General features: G+C 43.9%; 17 non-coding genes across 17 annotated transcripts; 8 read left to right on the top strand and 9 right to left on the bottom strand.

Moving 5' to 3' along the window:
* Window positions 1-1,322: 1,322 nt before the first annotated feature.
* On the bottom strand, window positions 1,323-1,395 carry TRNAM-CAU (transfer RNA methionine (anticodon CAU)). The gene has a single exon. It is a non-coding gene; the product is annotated as a tRNA-Met (tRNA).
* A 675-nt stretch (window positions 1,396-2,070) lies between these two features.
* TRNAA-AGC (transfer RNA alanine (anticodon AGC)) lies at window positions 2,071-2,142 on the top strand. The gene has a single exon. It is a non-coding gene; the product is annotated as a tRNA-Ala (tRNA).
* Window positions 2,143-3,462: 1,320 nt separating this feature from the next.
* On the bottom strand, window positions 3,463-3,535 carry TRNAM-CAU (transfer RNA methionine (anticodon CAU)). Its single transcript has one exon. It is a non-coding gene; the product is annotated as a tRNA-Met (tRNA).
* Window positions 3,536-4,210: 675 nt separating this feature from the next.
* On the top strand, window positions 4,211-4,282 carry TRNAA-AGC (transfer RNA alanine (anticodon AGC)). The gene has a single exon. It is a non-coding gene; the product is annotated as a tRNA-Ala (tRNA).
* Window positions 4,283-5,601: 1,319 nt separating this feature from the next.
* TRNAM-CAU (transfer RNA methionine (anticodon CAU)) lies at window positions 5,602-5,674 on the bottom strand. Its single transcript has one exon. It is a non-coding gene; the product is annotated as a tRNA-Met (tRNA).
* A 675-nt stretch (window positions 5,675-6,349) lies between these two features.
* Window positions 6,350-6,421, top strand: TRNAA-AGC (transfer RNA alanine (anticodon AGC)). Its single transcript has one exon. It is a non-coding gene; the product is annotated as a tRNA-Ala (tRNA).
* A 1,319-nt stretch (window positions 6,422-7,740) lies between these two features.
* On the bottom strand, window positions 7,741-7,813 carry TRNAM-CAU (transfer RNA methionine (anticodon CAU)). The gene has a single exon. It is a non-coding gene; the product is annotated as a tRNA-Met (tRNA).
* Window positions 7,814-8,488: 675 nt separating this feature from the next.
* On the top strand, window positions 8,489-8,560 carry TRNAA-AGC (transfer RNA alanine (anticodon AGC)). The gene has a single exon. It is a non-coding gene; the product is annotated as a tRNA-Ala (tRNA).
* Window positions 8,561-9,879: 1,319 nt separating this feature from the next.
* On the bottom strand, window positions 9,880-9,952 carry TRNAM-CAU (transfer RNA methionine (anticodon CAU)). Its single transcript has one exon. It is a non-coding gene; the product is annotated as a tRNA-Met (tRNA).
* A 675-nt stretch (window positions 9,953-10,627) lies between these two features.
* Window positions 10,628-10,699, top strand: TRNAA-AGC (transfer RNA alanine (anticodon AGC)). The gene has a single exon. It is a non-coding gene; the product is annotated as a tRNA-Ala (tRNA).
* A 1,319-nt stretch (window positions 10,700-12,018) lies between these two features.
* On the bottom strand, window positions 12,019-12,091 carry TRNAM-CAU (transfer RNA methionine (anticodon CAU)). Its single transcript has one exon. It is a non-coding gene; the product is annotated as a tRNA-Met (tRNA).
* A 675-nt stretch (window positions 12,092-12,766) lies between these two features.
* Window positions 12,767-12,838, top strand: TRNAA-AGC (transfer RNA alanine (anticodon AGC)). Its single transcript has one exon. It is a non-coding gene; the product is annotated as a tRNA-Ala (tRNA).
* A 1,319-nt stretch (window positions 12,839-14,157) lies between these two features.
* On the bottom strand, window positions 14,158-14,230 carry TRNAM-CAU (transfer RNA methionine (anticodon CAU)). The gene has a single exon. It is a non-coding gene; the product is annotated as a tRNA-Met (tRNA).
* A 675-nt stretch (window positions 14,231-14,905) lies between these two features.
* Window positions 14,906-14,977, top strand: TRNAA-AGC (transfer RNA alanine (anticodon AGC)). The gene has a single exon. It is a non-coding gene; the product is annotated as a tRNA-Ala (tRNA).
* A 1,319-nt stretch (window positions 14,978-16,296) lies between these two features.
* Window positions 16,297-16,369, bottom strand: TRNAM-CAU (transfer RNA methionine (anticodon CAU)). Its single transcript has one exon. It is a non-coding gene; the product is annotated as a tRNA-Met (tRNA).
* A 675-nt stretch (window positions 16,370-17,044) lies between these two features.
* On the top strand, window positions 17,045-17,116 carry TRNAA-AGC (transfer RNA alanine (anticodon AGC)). The gene has a single exon. It is a non-coding gene; the product is annotated as a tRNA-Ala (tRNA).
* Window positions 17,117-18,435: 1,319 nt separating this feature from the next.
* Window positions 18,436-18,508, bottom strand: TRNAM-CAU (transfer RNA methionine (anticodon CAU)). The gene has a single exon. It is a non-coding gene; the product is annotated as a tRNA-Met (tRNA).
* Between the last annotated feature and the right edge of the window lie 127 nt (window positions 18,509-18,635).

The following is an 18,635-nucleotide window of genomic DNA, read 5'->3' as shown; positions in this document are numbered from 1 at the left end:
CCAGCTTTTCGCCATGCTAATCTTGCCTTTTGACAGATAGCTAGGCTGGCATCATGACTAACGAAGTGAGATGTCATGCAGCTGGTGCCAGAACCCCACTTTCTTCGCCTTGCAAAACCTTTTGAAATGGGGCTATCTCATTTCCCGTGTTTATAGAAAAAAATAATCTTGCTTCCATAAGAAACCAAAGTGGAGATTTATCTTGGCATTCTTAGTATAGAAAACGGGCACAGCTGTCTTGGTCATTTATTTGAATTCTTCCTCTAAACCAGAGACTCTTACCAGAAGGTTTAAGAAAAACAGAATGTTTTCTTCATCCTAATCACTTCTGAATGGTCCATTAATCTACTGGTTTTGCTTTTCCAGTTCCTTTCACAGAAGCATTAAAAATGCATGTTCTTCATGCTCCGTACGGAGTAATGACTCTCCTAACTTTCTGTCCTTTCCTTCATGTTCCCATGCTGTCATCCTTTTGCCAGAAATGCTTCCAAAGGGCTGTGGATTCCTCGGCCCCATGCCCTTTCAGGAAAACTCCTTTCTGTAGGATGTCTAATTCTAGGTCCCCTGCTTTCCTTCACGCCAGCACAGCACATTCAGGTAGGTAAGCAGTCCCCCTTTATGGTGATAAGATGTAGCTGAGAATGCACTCTAGGAAGTGGCAATTTGTAGAGCAAGCTGCAGGTCATATTCATGATTTTCAAGATTAGACTGCAGTACTCCCACCCCACTCCCGCCGCAACCATTATTGAAAGAAAGATGAATGCAGCATGGAAAGCTGTACTGCCCAATCCTCCGATAGCTCAGTTGGGAGAGCGGAGGACTGTAGTGGAGAAACAGAAATCCTTAGGTCGCTGGTTCAAATCCGGCTCGGAGGAGTTTCCCCTTTTTTGTTTTCCATAGCTGCTTTCTCTCTTGTTAAAACATTATGTGCCCCTCTGATTGAGAAACATTTCCCTAGCTCCAAATAAATGCTAGGACAGAAGGGTAGACTTCTTCTGCTTTCCAATGAAATTGACCACATAGTCATTTCTGAGGGATGTTGGAAGAGAAGTAAACAAGGACCTGCAGATCAGAATTCATTCCAAAGCCTTGACTAAATATATGAAGGCACTTGGAAGACTTCCAGTTTCATTGTACCAAGGTAGATGTTTCGGCAGCCGACCCAGCTAAAACTCACCTACAATGAGAGTGGCCATGGAAATGAAAGAGGGAATCTACAAAGACACCAACTCCTTAAAACTGAGCAAGATGTGATGTGGAGTAATAGTTTACAGATTTGGAGAAAATCTGAGATGTTTCTCTTGACAAAAGAAACACTGCAATGCCCTCTCTGAGGATCGAACTCAGGACCTTCAGATTATGAGACTGACGCGCTGCCTACTGCGCTAAGAAGGCTGCTCGAAACCGCTAACAAATGCGTCTACACACCATGAAGAGGGAAGGTAGCAAAAATGCTGTTCTCATGTTGGAATATCAATACAGTACGGTTGCCTCGCTGGATTAAAATCGTCTGCAGTTATAATGGTCAGAAGACTGCTCTTTCCCAGTGATTAAACCCACACCCCATACATTTAGCCATGCAAAAGAAATCAGGGCATACCATTCACCTCTCTAAGAAAGATCGTGCCATTTTTTCCCCCACATAACTGAGAATGAAATGGACTAAAACCCAGAATTAACATGCCGCCCCTAGCCGTAGATGCATCTAGATCTCAACGCTTTACATGCTAATGTAACATAGCTGTGTGTCCTGCAAAAAAGAGCAGGGGTACCTTAAGTCATCTCACAAGATGTGGAAGCGGCACTCAACCATATCCTTCTTTGATGTATCCTGAACCAGTTGCCTTGAATACTCTGGCTTTTTTCGATTGCATCTAGCTGTTGTGTGTGGGGAATTATTCATTCTAGAGTCAACCTTATTCCATAAAAAACGGTGCTAGAAAATCCAGCTGTAAGTCATGTGGAATTCCACACCTGACGCTTCCCATTCCAGTGTCATATGTGGTGAATGTACGTTCAATAGAATTCCAGCTTTCCATGTGTGGAGCAAGACCACCCTCTACAGGATGTGGGGATGTAGCTCAGTGGTAGAGCGCATGCTTAGCATGTATGAGGCCCCGGGTTCAATCCCCGGCATCTCCAGCTTTTCGCCATGCTAATCTTGCCGTTTGACAGATAGCTATGCTGGCATCATGACTAACGAAGTGAGATGTCATGCAGCTGGTGCCAGAACCCCACTTTCTTCGCCTTGCAAAACCTTTTGAAATGGGGCTATCTCATTTCCCGTGTTTATAGAAAAAAATAATCTTGCTTCCATAAGAAACCAAAGTGGAGATTTATCTTGGCATTCTTAGTATAGAAAACGGGCACAGCTGTCTTGGGTCATTTATTTGAATTCTTCCTCTAAACCAGAGACTCTTACCAGAAGGTTTAAGAAAAACAGAATGTTTTCTTCATCCTAATCACTTCTGAATGGTCCATTAATCTACTGGTTTTGCTTTTCCAGTTCCTTTCACAGAAGCATTAAAAATGCATGTTCTTCATGCTCCGTACGGAGTAATGACTCTCCTAACTTTCTGTCCTTTCCTTCATGTTCCCATGCTGTCATCCTTTTGCCAGAAATGCTTCCAAAGGGCTGTGGATTCCTCGGCCCCATGCCCTTTCAGGAAAACTCCTTTCTGTAGGATGTCTAATTCTAGGTCCCCTGCTTTCCTTCACGCCAGCACAGCACATTCAGGTAGGTAAGCAGTCCCCCTTTATGGTGATAAGATGTAGCTGAGAATGCACTCTAGGAAGTGGCAATTTGTAGAGCAAGCTGCAGGTCATATTCATGATTTTCAAGATTAGACTGCAGTACTCCCACCCCACTCCCGCCGCAACCATTATTGAAAGAAAGATGAATGCAGCATGGAAAGCTGTACTGCCCAATCCTCCGATAGCTCAGTTGGGAGAGCGGAGGACTGTAGTGGAGAAACAGAAATCCTTAGGTCGCTGGTTCAAATCCGGCTCGGAGGAGTTTCCCCTTTTTTGTTTTCCATAGCTGCTTTCTCTCTTGTTAAAACATTATGTGCCCCTCTGATTGAGAAACATTTCCCTAGCTCCAAATAAATGCTAGGACAGAAGGGTAGACTTCTTCTGCTTTCCAATGAAATTGACCACATAGTCATTTCTGAGGGATGTTGGAAGAGAAGTAAACAAGGACCTGCAGATCAGAATTCATTCCAAAGCCTTGACTAAATATATGAAGGCACTTGGAAGACTTCCAGTTTCATTGTACCAAGGTAGATGTTTCGGCAGCCGACCCAGCTAAAACTCACCTACAATGAGAGTGGCCATGGAAATGAAAGAGGGAATCTACAAAGACACCAACTCCTTAAAACTGAGCAAGATGCGATGTGGAGTAATAGTTTACAGATTTGGAGAAAATCTGAGATGTTTCTCTTGACAAAAGAAACACTGCAATGCCCTCTCTGAGGATCGAACTCAGGACCTTCAGATTATGAGACTGACGCGCTGCCTACTGCGCTAAGAAGGCTGCTCGAAACCGCTAACAAATGCGTCTACACACCATGAAGAGGGAAGGTAGCAAAAATGCTGTTCTCATGTTGGAATATCAATACAGTACGGTTGCCTCGCTGGATTAAAATCGTCTGCAGTTATAATGGTCAGAAGACTGCTCTTTCCCAGTGATTAAACCCACACCCCATACATTTAGCCATGCAAAAGAAATCAGGGCATACCATTCACCTCTCTAAGAAAGATCGTGCCATTTTTTCCCCCACATAACTGAGAATGAAATGGACTAAAACCCAGAATTAACATGCCGCCCCTAGCCGTAGATGCATCTAGATCTCAACGCTTTACATGCTAATGTAACATAGCTGTGTGTCCTGCAAAAAAGAGCAGGGGTACCTTAAGTCATCTCACAAGATGTGGAAGCGGCACTCAACCATATCCTTCTTTGATGTATCCTGAACCAGTTGCCTTGAATACTCTGGCTTTTTTCGATTGCATCTAGCTGTTGTGTGTGGGGAATTATTCATTCTAGAGTCAACCTTATTCCATAAAAAACGGTGCTAGAAAATCCAGCTGTAAGTCATGTGGAATTCCACACCTGACGCTTCCCATTCCAGTGTCATATGTGGTGAATGTACGTTCAATAGAATTCCAGCTTTCCATGTGTGGAGCAAGACCACCCTCTACAGGATGTGGGGATGTAGCTCAGTGGTAGAGCGCATGCTTAGCATGTATGAGGCCCCGGGTTCAATCCCCGGCATCTCCAGCTTTTCGCCATGCTAATCTTGCCTTTTGACAGATAGCTAGGCTGGCATCATGACTAACGAAGTGAGATGTCATGCAGCTGGTGCCAGAACCCCACTTTCTTCGCCTTGCAAAACCTTTTGAAATGGGGCTATCTCATTTCCCGTGTTTATAGAAAAAAATAATCTTGCTTCCATAAGAAACCAAAGTGGAGATTTATCTTGGCATTCTTAGTATAGAAAACGGGCACAGCTGTCTTGGTCATTTATTTGAATTCTTCCTCTAAACCAGAGACTCTTACCAGAAGGTTTAAGAAAAACAGAATGTTTTCTTCATCCTAATCACTTCTGAATGGTCCATTAATCTACTGGTTTTGCTTTTCCAGTTCCTTTCACAGAAGCATTAAAAATGCATGTTCTTCATGCTCCGTACGGAGTAATGACTCTCCTAACTTTCTGTCCTTTCCTTCATGTTCCCATGCTGTCATCCTTTTGCCAGAAATGCTTCCAAAGGGCTGTGGATTCCTCGGCCCCATGCCCTTTCAGGAAAACTCCTTTCTGTAGGATGTCTAATTCTAGGTCCCCTGCTTTCCTTCACGCCAGCACAGCACATTCAGGTAGGTAAGCAGTCCCCCTTTATGGTGATAAGATGTAGCTGAGAATGCACTCTAGGAAGTGGCAATTTGTAGAGCAAGCTGCAGGTCATATTCATGATTTTCAAGATTAGACTGCAGTACTCCCACCCCACTCCCGCCGCAACCATTATTGAAAGAAAGATGAATGCAGCATGGAAAGCTGTACTGCCCAATCCTCCGATAGCTCAGTTGGGAGAGCGGAGGACTGTAGTGGAGAAACAGAAATCCTTAGGTCGCTGGTTCAAATCCGGCTCGGAGGAGTTTCCCCTTTTTTGTTTTCCATAGCTGCTTTCTCTCTTGTTAAAACATTATGTGCCCCTCTGATTGAGAAACATTTCCCTAGCTCCAAATAAATGCTAGGACAGAAGGGTAGACTTCTTCTGCTTTCCAATGAAATTGACCACATAGTCATTTCTGAGGGATGTTGGAAGAGAAGTAAACAAGGACCTGCAGATCAGAATTCATTCCAAAGCCTTGACTAAATATATGAAGGCACTTGGAAGACTTCCAGTTTCATTGTACCAAGGTAGATGTTTCGGCAGCCGACCCAGCTAAAACTCACCTACAATGAGAGTGGCCATGGAAATGAAAGAGGGAATCTACAAAGACACCAACTCCTTAAAACTGAGCAAGATGCGATGTGGAGTAATAGTTTACAGATTTGGAGAAAATCTGAGATGTTTCTCTTGACAAAAGAAACACTGCAATGCCCTCTCTGAGGATCGAACTCAGGACCTTCAGATTATGAGACTGACGCGCTGCCTACTGCGCTAAGAAGGCTGCTCGAAACCGCTAACAAATGCGTCTACACACCATGAAGAGGGAAGGTAGCAAAAATGCTGTTCTCATGTTGGAATATCAATACAGTACGGTTGCCTCGCTGGATTAAAATCGTCTGCAGTTATAATGGTCAGAAGACTGCTCTTTCCCAGTGATTAAACCCACACCCCATACATTTAGCCATGCAAAAGAAATCAGGGCATACCATTCACCTCTCTAAGAAAGATCGTGCCATTTTTTCCCCCACATAACTGAGAATGAAATGGACTAAAACCCAGAATTAACATGCCGCCCCTAGCCGTAGATGCATCTAGATCTCAACGCTTTACATGCTAATGTAACATAGCTGTGTGTCCTGCAAAAAAGAGCAGGGGTACCTTAAGTCATCTCACAAGATGTGGAAGCGGCACTCAACCATATCCTTCTTTGATGTATCCTGAACCAGTTGCCTTGAATACTCTGGCTTTTTTCGATTGCATCTAGCTGTTGTGTGTGGGGAATTATTCATTCTAGAGTCAACCTTATTCCATAAAAAACGGTGCTAGAAAATCCAGCTGTAAGTCATGTGGAATTCCACACCTGACGCTTCCCATTCCAGTGTCATATGTGGTGAATGTACGTTCAATAGAATTCCAGCTTTCCATGTGTGGAGCAAGACCACCCTCTACAGGATGTGGGGATGTAGCTCAGTGGTAGAGCGCATGCTTAGCATGTATGAGGCCCCGGGTTCAATCCCCGGCATCTCCAGCTTTTCGCCATGCTAATCTTGCCTTTTGACAGATAGCTAGGCTGGCATCATGACTAACGAAGTGAGATGTCATGCAGCTGGTGCCAGAACCCCACTTTCTTCGCCTTGCAAAACCTTTTGAAATGGGGCTATCTCATTTCCCGTGTTTATAGAAAAAAATAATCTTGCTTCCATAAGAAACCAAAGTGGAGATTTATCTTGGCATTCTTAGTATAGAAAACGGGCACAGCTGTCTTGGTCATTTATTTGAATTCTTCCTCTAAACCAGAGACTCTTACCAGAAGGTTTAAGAAAAACAGAATGTTTTCTTCATCCTAATCACTTCTGAATGGTCCATTAATCTACTGGTTTTGCTTTTCCAGTTCCTTTCACAGAAGCATTAAAAATGCATGTTCTTCATGCTCCGTACGGAGTAATGACTCTCCTAACTTTCTGTCCTTTCCTTCATGTTCCCATGCTGTCATCCTTTTGCCAGAAATGCTTCCAAAGGGCTGTGGATTCCTCGGCCCCATGCCCTTTCAGGAAAACTCCTTTCTGTAGGATGTCTAATTCTAGGTCCCCTGCTTTCCTTCACGCCAGCACAGCACATTCAGGTAGGTAAGCAGTCCCCCTTTATGGTGATAAGATGTAGCTGAGAATGCACTCTAGGAAGTGGCAATTTGTAGAGCAAGCTGCAGGTCATATTCATGATTTTCAAGATTAGACTGCAGTACTCCCACCCCACTCCCGCCGCAACCATTATTGAAAGAAAGATGAATGCAGCATGGAAAGCTGTACTGCCCAATCCTCCGATAGCTCAGTTGGGAGAGCGGAGGACTGTAGTGGAGAAACAGAAATCCTTAGGTCGCTGGTTCAAATCCGGCTCGGAGGAGTTTCCCCTTTTTTGTTTTCCATAGCTGCTTTCTCTCTTGTTAAAACATTATGTGCCCCTCTGATTGAGAAACATTTCCCTAGCTCCAAATAAATGCTAGGACAGAAGGGTAGACTTCTTCTGCTTTCCAATGAAATTGACCACATAGTCATTTCTGAGGGATGTTGGAAGAGAAGTAAACAAGGACCTGCAGATCAGAATTCATTCCAAAGCCTTGACTAAATATATGAAGGCACTTGGAAGACTTCCAGTTTCATTGTACCAAGGTAGATGTTTCGGCAGCCGACCCAGCTAAAACTCACCTACAATGAGAGTGGCCATGGAAATGAAAGAGGGAATCTACAAAGACACCAACTCCTTAAAACTGAGCAAGATGCGATGTGGAGTAATAGTTTACAGATTTGGAGAAAATCTGAGATGTTTCTCTTGACAAAAGAAACACTGCAATGCCCTCTCTGAGGATCGAACTCAGGACCTTCAGATTATGAGACTGACGCGCTGCCTACTGCGCTAAGAAGGCTGCTCGAAACCGCTAACAAATGCGTCTACACACCATGAAGAGGGAAGGTAGCAAAAATGCTGTTCTCATGTTGGAATATCAATACAGTACGGTTGCCTCGCTGGATTAAAATCGTCTGCAGTTATAATGGTCAGAAGACTGCTCTTTCCCAGTGATTAAACCCACACCCCATACATTTAGCCATGCAAAAGAAATCAGGGCATACCATTCACCTCTCTAAGAAAGATCGTGCCATTTTTTCCCCCACATAACTGAGAATGAAATGGACTAAAACCCAGAATTAACATGCCGCCCCTAGCCGTAGATGCATCTAGATCTCAACGCTTTACATGCTAATGTAACATAGCTGTGTGTCCTGCAAAAAAGAGCAGGGGTACCTTAAGTCATCTCACAAGATGTGGAAGCGGCACTCAACCATATCCTTCTTTGATGTATCCTGAACCAGTTGCCTTGAATACTCTGGCTTTTTTCGATTGCATCTAGCTGTTGTGTGTGGGGAATTATTCATTCTAGAGTCAACCTTATTCCATAAAAAACGGTGCTAGAAAATCCAGCTGTAAGTCATGTGGAATTCCACACCTGACACTTCCCATTCCAGTGTCATATGTGGTGAATGTACGTTCAATAGAATTCCAGCTTTCCATGTGTGGAGCAAGACCACCCTCTACAGGATGTGGGGATGTAGCTCAGTGGTAGAGCGCATGCTTAGCATGTATGAGGCCCCGGGTTCAATCCCCGGCATCTCCAGCTTTTCGCCATGCTAATCTTGCCTTTTGACAGATAGCTAGGCTGGCATCATGACTAACGAAGTGAGATGTCATGCAGCTGGTGCCAGAACCCCACTTTCTTCGCCTTGCAAAACCTTTTGAAATGGGGCTATCTCATTTCCCGTGTTTATAGAAAAAAATAATCTTGCTTCCATAAGAAACCAAAGTGGAGATTTATCTTGGCATTCTTAGTATAGAAAACGGGCACAGCTGTCTTGGTCATTTATTTGAATTCTTCCTCTAAACCAGAGACTCTTACCAGAAGGTTTAAGAAAAACAGAATGTTTTCTTCATCCTAATCACTTCTGAATGGTCCATTAATCTACTGGTTTTGCTTTTCCAGTTCCTTTCACAGAAGCATTAAAAATGCATGTTCTTCATGCTCCGTACGGAGTAATGACTCTCCTAACTTTCTGTCCTTTCCTTCATGTTCCCATGCTGTCATCCTTTTGCCAGAAATGCTTCCAAAGGGCTGTGGATTCCTCGGCCCCATGCCCTTTCAGGAAAACTCCTTTCTGTAGGATGTCTAATTCTAGGTCCCCTGCTTTCCTTCACGCCAGCACAGCACATTCAGGTAGGTAAGCAGTCCCCCTTTATGGTGATAAGATGTAGCTGAGAATGCACTCTAGGAAGTGGCAATTTGTAGAGCAAGCTGCAGGTCATATTCATGATTTTCAAGATTAGACTGCAGTACTCCCACCCCACTCCCGCCGCAACCATTATTGAAAGAAAGATGAATGCAGCATGGAAAGCTGTACTGCCCAATCCTCCGATAGCTCAGTTGGGAGAGCGGAGGACTGTAGTGGAGAAACAGAAATCCTTAGGTCGCTGGTTCAAATCCGGCTCGGAGGAGTTTCCCCTTTTTTGTTTTCCATAGCTGCTTTCTCTCTTGTTAAAACATTATGTGCCCCTCTGATTGAGAAACATTTCCCTAGCTCCAAATAAATGCTAGGACAGAAGGGTAGACTTCTTCTGCTTTCCAATGAAATTGACCACATAGTCATTTCTGAGGGATGTTGGAAGAGAAGTAAACAAGGACCTGCAGATCAGAATTCATTCCAAAGCCTTGACTAAATATATGAAGGCACTTGGAAGACTTCCAGTTTCATTGTACCAAGGTAGATGTTTCGGCAGCCGACCCAGCTAAAACTCACCTACAATGAGAGTGGCCATGGAAATGAAAGAGGGAATCTACAAAGACACCAACTCCTTAAAACTGAGCAAGATGCGATGTGGAGTAATAGTTTACAGATTTGGAGAAAATCTGAGATGTTTCTCTTGACAAAAGAAACACTGCAATGCCCTCTCTGAGGATCGAACTCAGGACCTTCAGATTATGAGACTGACGCGCTGCCTACTGCGCTAAGAAGGCTGCTCGAAACCGCTAACAAATGCGTCTACACACCATGAAGAGGGAAGGTAGCAAAAATGCTGTTCTCATGTTGGAATATCAATACAGTACGGTTGCCTCGCTGGATTAAAATCGTCTGCAGTTATAATGGTCAGAAGACTGCTCTTTCCCAGTGATTAAACCCACACCCCATACATTTAGCCATGCAAAAGAAATCAGGGCATACCATTCACCTCTCTAAGAAAGATCGTGCCATTTTTTCCCCCACATAACTGAGAATGAAATGGACTAAAACCCAGAATTAACATGCCGCCCCTAGCCGTAGATGCATCTAGATCTCAACGCTTTACATGCTAATGTAACATAGCTGTGTGTCCTGCAAAAAAGAGCAGGGGTACCTTAAGTCATCTCACAAGATGTGGAAGCGGCACTCAACCATATCCTTCTTTGATGTATCCTGAACCAGTTGCCTTGAATACTCTGGCTTTTTTCGATTGCATCTAGCTGTTGTGTGTGGGGAATTATTCATTCTAGAGTCAACCTTATTCCATAAAAAACGGTGCTAGAAAATCCAGCTGTAAGTCATGTGGAATTCCACACCTGACGCTTCCCATTCCAGTGTCATATGTGGTGAATGTACGTTCAATAGAATTCCAGCTTTCCATGTGTGGAGCAAGACCACCCTCTACAGGATGTGGGGATGTAGCTCAGTGGTAGAGCGCATGCTTAGCATGTATGAGGCCCCGGGTTCAATCCCCGGCATCTCCAGCTTTTCGCCATGCTAATCTTGCCTTTTGACAGATAGCTAGGCTGGCATCATGACTAACGAAGTGAGATGTCATGCAGCTGGTGCCAGAACCCCACTTTCTTCGCCTTGCAAAACCTTTTGAAATGGGGCTATCTCATTTCCCGTGTTTATAGAAAAAAATAATCTTGCTTCCATAAGAAACCAAAGTGGAGATTTATCTTGGCATTCTTAGTATAGAAAACGGGCACAGCTGTCTTGGTCATTTATTTGAATTCTTCCTCTAAACCAGAGACTCTTACCAGAAGGTTTAAGAAAAACAGAATGTTTTCTTCATCCTAATCACTTCTGAATGGTCCATTAATCTACTGGTTTTGCTTTTCCAGTTCCTTTCACAGAAGCATTAAAAATGCATGTTCTTCATGCTCCGTACGGAGTAATGACTCTCCTAACTTTCTGTCCTTTCCTTCATGTTCCCATGCTGTCATCCTTTTGCCAGAAATGCTTCCAAAGGGCTGTGGATTCCTCGGCCCCATGCCCTTTCAGGAAAACTCCTTTCTGTAGGATGTCTAATTCTAGGTCCCCTGCTTTCCTTCACGCCAGCACAGCACATTCAGGTAGGTAAGCAGTCCCCCTTTATGGTGATAAGATGTAGCTGAGAATGCACTCTAGGAAGTGGCAATTTGTAGAGCAAGCTGCAGGTCATATTCATGATTTTCAAGATTAGACTGCAGTACTCCCACCCCACTCCCGCCGCAACCATTATTGAAAGAAAGATGAATGCAGCATGGAAAGCTGTACTGCCCAATCCTCCGATAGCTCAGTTGGGAGAGCGGAGGACTGTAGTGGAGAAACAGAAATCCTTAGGTCGCTGGTTCAAATCCGGCTCGGAGGAGTTTCCCCTTTTTTGTTTTCCATAGCTGCTTTCTCTCTTGTTAAAACATTATGTGCCCCTCTGATTGAGAAACATTTCCCTAGCTCCAAATAAATGCTAGGACAGAAGGGTAGACTTCTTCTGCTTTCCAATGAAATTGACCACATAGTCATTTCTGAGGGATGTTGGAAGAGAAGTAAACAAGGACCTGCAGATCAGAATTCATTCCAAAGCCTTGACTAAATATATGAAGGCACTTGGAAGACTTCCAGTTTCATTGTACCAAGGTAGATGTTTCGGCAGCCGACCCAGCTAAAACTCACCTACAATGGGAGTGGCCATGGAAATGAAAGAGGGAATCTACAAAGACACCAACTCCTTAAAACTGAGCAAGATGCGATGTGGAGTAATAGTTTACAGATTTGGAGAAAATCTGAGATGTTTCTCTTGACAAAAGAAACACTGCAATGCCCTCTCTGAGGATCGAACTCAGGACCTTCAGATTATGAGACTGACGCGCTGCCTACTGCGCTAAGAAGGCTGCTCGAAACCGCTAACAAATGCGTCTACACACCATGAAGAGGGAAGGTAGCAAAAATGCTGTTCTCATGTTGGAATATCAATACAGTACGGTTGCCTCGCTGGATTAAAATCGTCTGCAGTTATAATGGTCAGAAGACTGCTCTTTCCCAGTGATTAAACCCACACCCCATACATTTAGCCATGCAAAAGAAATCAGGGCATACCATTCACCTCTCTAAGAAAGATCGTGCCATTTTTTCCCCCACATAACTGAGAATGAAATGGACTAAAACCCAGAATTAACATGCCGCCCCTAGCCGTAGATGCATCTAGATCTCAACGCTTTACATGCTAATGTAACATAGCTGTGTGTCCTGCAAAAAAGAGCAGGGGTACCTTAAGTCATCTCACAAGATGTGGAAGCGGCACTCAACCATATCCTTCTTTGATGTATCCTGAACCAGTTGCCTTGAATACTCTGGCTTTTTTCGATTGCATCTAGCTGTTGTGTGTGGGGAATTATTCATTCTAGAGTCAACCTTATTCCATAAAAAACGGTGCTAGAAAATCCAGCTGTAAGTCATGTGGAATTCCACACCTGACGCTTCCCATTCCAGTGTCATATGTGGTGAATGTACGTTCAATAGAATTCCAGCTTTCCATGTGTGGAGCAAGACCACCCTCTACAGGATGTGGGGATGTAGCTCAGTGGTAGAGCGCATGCTTAGCATGTATGAGGCCCCGGGTTCAATCCCCGGCATCTCCAGCTTTTCGCCATGCTAATCTTGCCGTTTGACAGATAGCTATGCTGGCATCATGACTAACGAAGTGAGATGTCATGCAGCTGGTGCCAGAACCCCACTTTCTTCGCCTTGCAAAACCTTTTGAAATGGGGCTATCTCATTTCCCGTGTTTATAGAAAAAAATAATCTTGCTTCCATAAGAAACCAAAGTGGAGATTTATCTTGGCATTCTTAGTATAGAAAACGGGCACAGCTGTCTTGGTCATTTATTTGAATTCTTCCTCTAAACCAGAGACTCTTACCAGAAGGTTTAAGAAAAACAGAATGTTTTCTTCATCCTAATCACTTCTGAATGGTCCATTAATCTACTGGTTTTGCTTTTCCAGTTCCTTTCACAGAAGCATTAAAAATGCATGTTCTTCATGCTCCGTACGGAGTAATGACTCTCCTAACTTTCTGTCCTTTCCTTCATGTTCCCATGCTGTCATCCTTTTGCCAGAAATGCTTCCAAAGGGCTGTGGATTCCTCGGCCCCATGCCCTTTCAGGAAAACTCCTTTCTGTAGGATGTCTAATTCTAGGTCCCCTGCTTTCCTTCACGCCAGCACAGCACATTCAGGTAGGTAAGCAGTCCCCCTTTATGGTGATAAGATGTAGCTGAGAATGCACTCTAGGAAGTGGCAATTTGTAGAGCAAGCTGCAGGTCATATTCATGATTTTCAAGATTAGACTGCAGTACTCCCACCCCACTCCCGCCGCAACCATTATTGAAAGAAAGATGAATGCAGCATGGAAAGCTGTACTGCCCAATCCTCCGATAGCTCAGTTGGGAGAGCGGAGGACTGTAGTGGAGAAACAGAAATCCTTAGGTCGCTGGTTCAAATCCGGCTCGGAGGAGTTTCCCCTTTTTTGTTTTCCATAGCTGCTTTCTCTCTTGTTAAAACATTATGTGCCCCTCTGATTGAGAAACATTTCCCTAGCTCCAAATAAATGCTAGGACAGAAGGGTAGACTTCTTCTGCTTTCCAATGAAATTGACCACATAGTCATTTCTGAGGGATGTTGGAAGAGAAGTAAACAAGGACCTGCAGATCAGAATTCATTCCAAAGCCTTGACTAAATATATGAAGGCACTTGGAAGACTTCCAGTTTCATTGTACCAAGGTAGATGTTTCGGCAGCCGACCCAGCTAAAACTCACCTACAATGAGAGTGGCCATGGAAATGAAAGAGGGAATCTACAAAGACACCAACTCCTTAAAACTGAGCAAGATGCGATGTGGAGTAATAGTTTACAGATTTGGAGAAAATCTGAGATGTTTCTCTTGACAAAAGAAACACTGCAATGCCCTCTCTGAGGATCGAACTCAGGACCTTCAGATTATGAGACTGACGCGCTGCCTACTGCGCTAAGAAGGCTGCTCGAAACCGCTAACAAATGCGTCTACACACCATGAAGAGGGAAGGTAGCAAAAATGCTGTTCTCATGTTGGAATATCAATACAGTACGGTTGCCTCGCTGGATTAAAATCGTCTGCAGTTATAATGGTCAGAAGACTGCTCTTTCCCAGTGATTAAACCCACACCCCATACATTTAGCCATGCAAAAGAAATCAGGGCATACCATTCACCTCTCTAAGAAAGATCGTGCCATTTTTTCCCCCACATAACTGAGAATGAAATGGACTAAAACCCAGAATTAACATGCCGCCCCTAGCCGTAGATGCATCTAGATCTCAACGCTTTACATGCTAATGTAACATAGCTGTGTGTCCTGCAAAAAAGAGCAGGGGTACCTTAAGTCATCTCACAAGATGTGGAAGCGGCACTCAACCATATCCTTCTTTGATGTATCCTGAACCAGTTGCCTTGAATACTCTGGCTTTTTTCGATTGCATCTAGCTGTTGTGTGTGGGGAATTATTCATTCTAGAGTCAACCTTATTCCATAAAAAACGGTGCTAGAAAATCCAGCTGTAAGTCATGTGGAATTCCACACCTGACGCTTCCCATTCCAGTGTCATATGTGGTGAATGTACGTTCAATAGAATTCCAGCTTTCCATGTGTGGAGCAAGACCACCCTCTACAGGATGTGGGGATGTAGCTCAGTGGTAGAGCGCATGCTTAGCATGTATGAGGCCCCGGGTTCAATCCCCGGCATCTCCAGCTTTTCGCCATGCTAATCTTGCCTTTTGACAGATAGCTAGGCTGGCATCATGACTAACGAAGTGAGATGTCATGCAGCTGGTGCCAGAACCCCACTTTCTTCGCCTTGCAAAACCTTTTGAAATGGGGCTATCTCATTTCCCGTGTTTATAGAAAAAAATAATCTTGCTTCCATAAGAAACCAAAGTGGAGATTTATCTTGGCATTCTTAGTATAGAAAACGGGCACAGCTGTCTTGGTCATTTATTTGAATTCTTCCTCTAAACCAGAGACTCTTACCAGAAGGTTTAAGAAAAACAGAATGTTTTCTTCATCCTAATCACTTCTGAATGGTCCATTAATCTACTGGTTTTGCTTTTCCAGTTCCTTTCACAGAAGCATTAAAAATGCATGTTCTTCATGCTCCGTACGGAGTAATGACTCTCCTAACTTTCTGTCCTTTCCTTCATGTTCCCATGCTGTCATCCTTTTGCCAGAAATGCTTCCAAAGGGCTGTGGATTCCTCGGCCCCATGCCCTTTCAGGAAAACTCCTTTCTGTAGGATGTCTAATTCTAGGTCCCCTGCTTTCCTTCACGCCAGCACAGCACATTCAGGTAGGTAAGCAGTCCCCCTTTATGGTGATAAGATGTAGCTGAGAATGCACTCTAGGAAGTGGCAATTTGTAGAGCAAGCTGCAGGTCATATTCATGATTTTCAAGATTAGACTGCAGTACTCCCACCCCACTCCCGCCGCAACCATTATTGAAAGAAAGATGAATGCAGCATGGAAAGCTGTACTGCCCAATCCTCCGATAGCTCAGTTGGGAGAGCGGAGGACTGTAGTGGAGAAACAGAAATCCTTAGGTCGCTGGTTCAAATCCGGCTCGGAGGAGTTTCCCCTTTTTTGTTTTCCATAGCTGCTTTCTCTCTTGTTAAAACATTATGTGCCCCTCTGATTGAGAAACATTTCCCTAGCTCCAAATAAATGCTAGGACAGAAGGGTAGACTTCTTCTGCTTTCCAATGAAATTGACCACATAGTCATTTCTGAGGGATGTTGGAAGAGAAGTAAACAAGGACCTGCAGATCAGAATTCATTCCAAAGCCTTGACTAAATATATGAAGGCACTTGGAAGACTTCCAGTTTCATTGTACCAAGGTAGATGTTTCGGCAGCCGACCCAGCTAAAACTCACCTACAATGAGAGTGGCCATGGAAATGAAAGAGGGAATCTACAAAGACACCAACTCCTTAAAACTGAGCAAGATGTGATGTGGAGTAATAGTTTACAGATTTGGAGAAAATCTGAGATGTTTCTCTTGACAAAAGAAACACTGCAATGCCCTCTCTGAGGATCGAACTCAGGACCTTCAGATTATGAGACTGACGCGCTGCCTACTGCGCTAAGAAGGCTGCTCGAAACCGCTAACAAATGCGTCTACACACCATGAAGAGGGAAGGTAGCAAAAATGCTGTTCTCATGTTGGAATATCAATACAGTACGGTTGCCTCGCTGGATTAAAATCGTCTGCAGTTATAATGGTCAGAAGACTGCTCTTTCCCAGTGATTAAACCCACACCCCATACATTTAGCCATGCAAAAGAAATCAGGGCATACCATTCACCTCTCTAAGAAAGATCGTGCCATTTTTTCCCCCACATAACTGAGAATGAAATGGACTAAAACCCAGAATTAACATGCCGCCCCTAGCCGTAGATGCATCTAGATCTCAACGCTTTACATGCTAATGTAACATAGCTGTGTGTCCTGCAAAAAAGAGCAGGGGTACCTTAAGTCATCTCACAAGATGTGGAAGCGGCACTCAACCATATCCTTCTTTGATGTATCCTGAACCAGTTGCCTTGAATACTCTGGCTTTTTTCGATTGCATCTAGCTGTTGTGTGTGGGGAATTATTCATTCTAGAGTCAACCTTATTCCATAAAAAACGGTGCTAGAAAATCCAGCTGTAAGTCATGTGGAATTCCACACCTGACGCTTCCCATTCCAGTGTCATATGTGGTGAATGTACGTTCAATAGAATTCCAGCTTTCCATGTGTGGAGCAAGACCACCCTCTACAGGATGTGGGGATGTAGCTCAGTGGTAGAGCGCATGCTTAGCATGTATGAGGCCCCGGGTTCAATCCCCGGCATCTCCAGCTTTTCGCCATGCTAATCTTGCCGTTTGACAGATAGCTATGCTGGCATCATGACTAACGAAGTGAGATGTCATGCAGCTGGTGCCAGAACCCCACTTTCTTCGCCTTGCAAAACCTTTTGAAATGGGGCTATCTCATTTCCCGTGTTTATAGAAAAAAATAATCTTGCTTCCATAAGAAACCAAAGTGGAGATTTATCTTGGCATTCTTAGTATAGAAAACGGGCACAGCTGTCTTGGTCATTTATTTGAATTCTTCCTCTAAACCAGAGACTCTTACCAGAAGGTTTAAGAAAAACAGAATGTTTTCTTCATCCTAATCACTTCTGAATGGTCCATTAATCTACTGGTTTTGCTTTTCCAGTTCCTTTCACAGAAGCATTAAAAATGCATGTTCTTCATGCTCCGTACGGAGTAATGACTCTCCTAACTTTCTGTCCTTTCCTTCATGTTCCCATGCTGTCATCCTTTTGCCAGAAATGCTTCCAAAGGGCTGTGGATTCCTCGGCCCCATGCCCTTTCAGGAAAACTCCTTTCTGTAGGATGTCTAATTCTAGGTCCCCTGCTTTCCTTCACGCCAGCACAGCACATTCAGGTAGGTAAGCAGTCCCCCTTTATGGTGATAAGATGTAGCTGAGAATGCACTCTAGGAAGTGGCAATTTGTAGAGCAAGCTGCAGGTCATATTCATGATTTTCAAGATTAGACTGCAGTACTCCCACCCCACTCCCGCCGCAACCATTATTGAAAGAAAGATGAATGCAGCATGGAAAGCTGTACTGCCCAATCCTCCGATAGCTCAGTTGGGAGAGCGGAGGACTGTAGTGGAGAAACAGAAATCCTTAGGTCGCTGGTTCAAATCCGGCTCGGAGGAGTTTCCCCTTTTTTGTTTTCCATAGCTGCTTTCTCTCTTGTTAAAACATTATGTGCCCCTCTGATTGAGAAACATTTCCCTAGCTCCAAATAAATGCTAGGACAGAAGGGTAGACTTCTTCTGCTTTCCAATGAAATTGACCACATAGTCATTTCTGAGGGATGTTGGAAGAGAAGTAAACAAGGACCTGCAGATCAGAATTCATTCCAAAGCCTTGACTAAATATATGAAGGCACTTGGAAGACTTCCAGTTTCATTGTACCAAGGTAGATGTTTCGGCAGCCGACCCAGCTAAAACTCACCTACAATGAGAGTGGCCATGGAAATGAAAGAGGGAATCTACAAAGACACCAACTCCTTAAAACTGAGCAAGATGTGATGTGGAGTAATAGTTTACAGATTTGGAGAAAATCTGAGATGTTTCTCTTGACAAAAGAAACACTGCAATGCCCTCTCTGAGGATCGAACTCAGGACCTTCAGATTATGAGACTGACGCGCTGCCTACTGCGCTAAGAAGGCTGCTCGAAACCGCTAACAAATGCGTCTACACACCATGAAGAGGGAAGGTAGCAAAAATGCTGTTCTCATGTTGGAATATCAATACAGTACGGTTGCCTCGCTGGATTAAAATCGTCTGCAGTTATAA

The sequence above is a fragment of the Pleurodeles waltl genome, unplaced genomic scaffold (genome assembly GCF_031143425.1).
Source record: "Pleurodeles waltl isolate 20211129_DDA unplaced genomic scaffold, aPleWal1.hap1.20221129 scaffold_162, whole genome shotgun sequence".
NCBI classification, from domain to species: domain Eukaryota; kingdom Metazoa; phylum Chordata; class Amphibia; order Caudata; family Salamandridae; genus Pleurodeles; species Pleurodeles waltl.
This window is presented reverse-complemented; position numbering and strand designations above follow the sequence as displayed.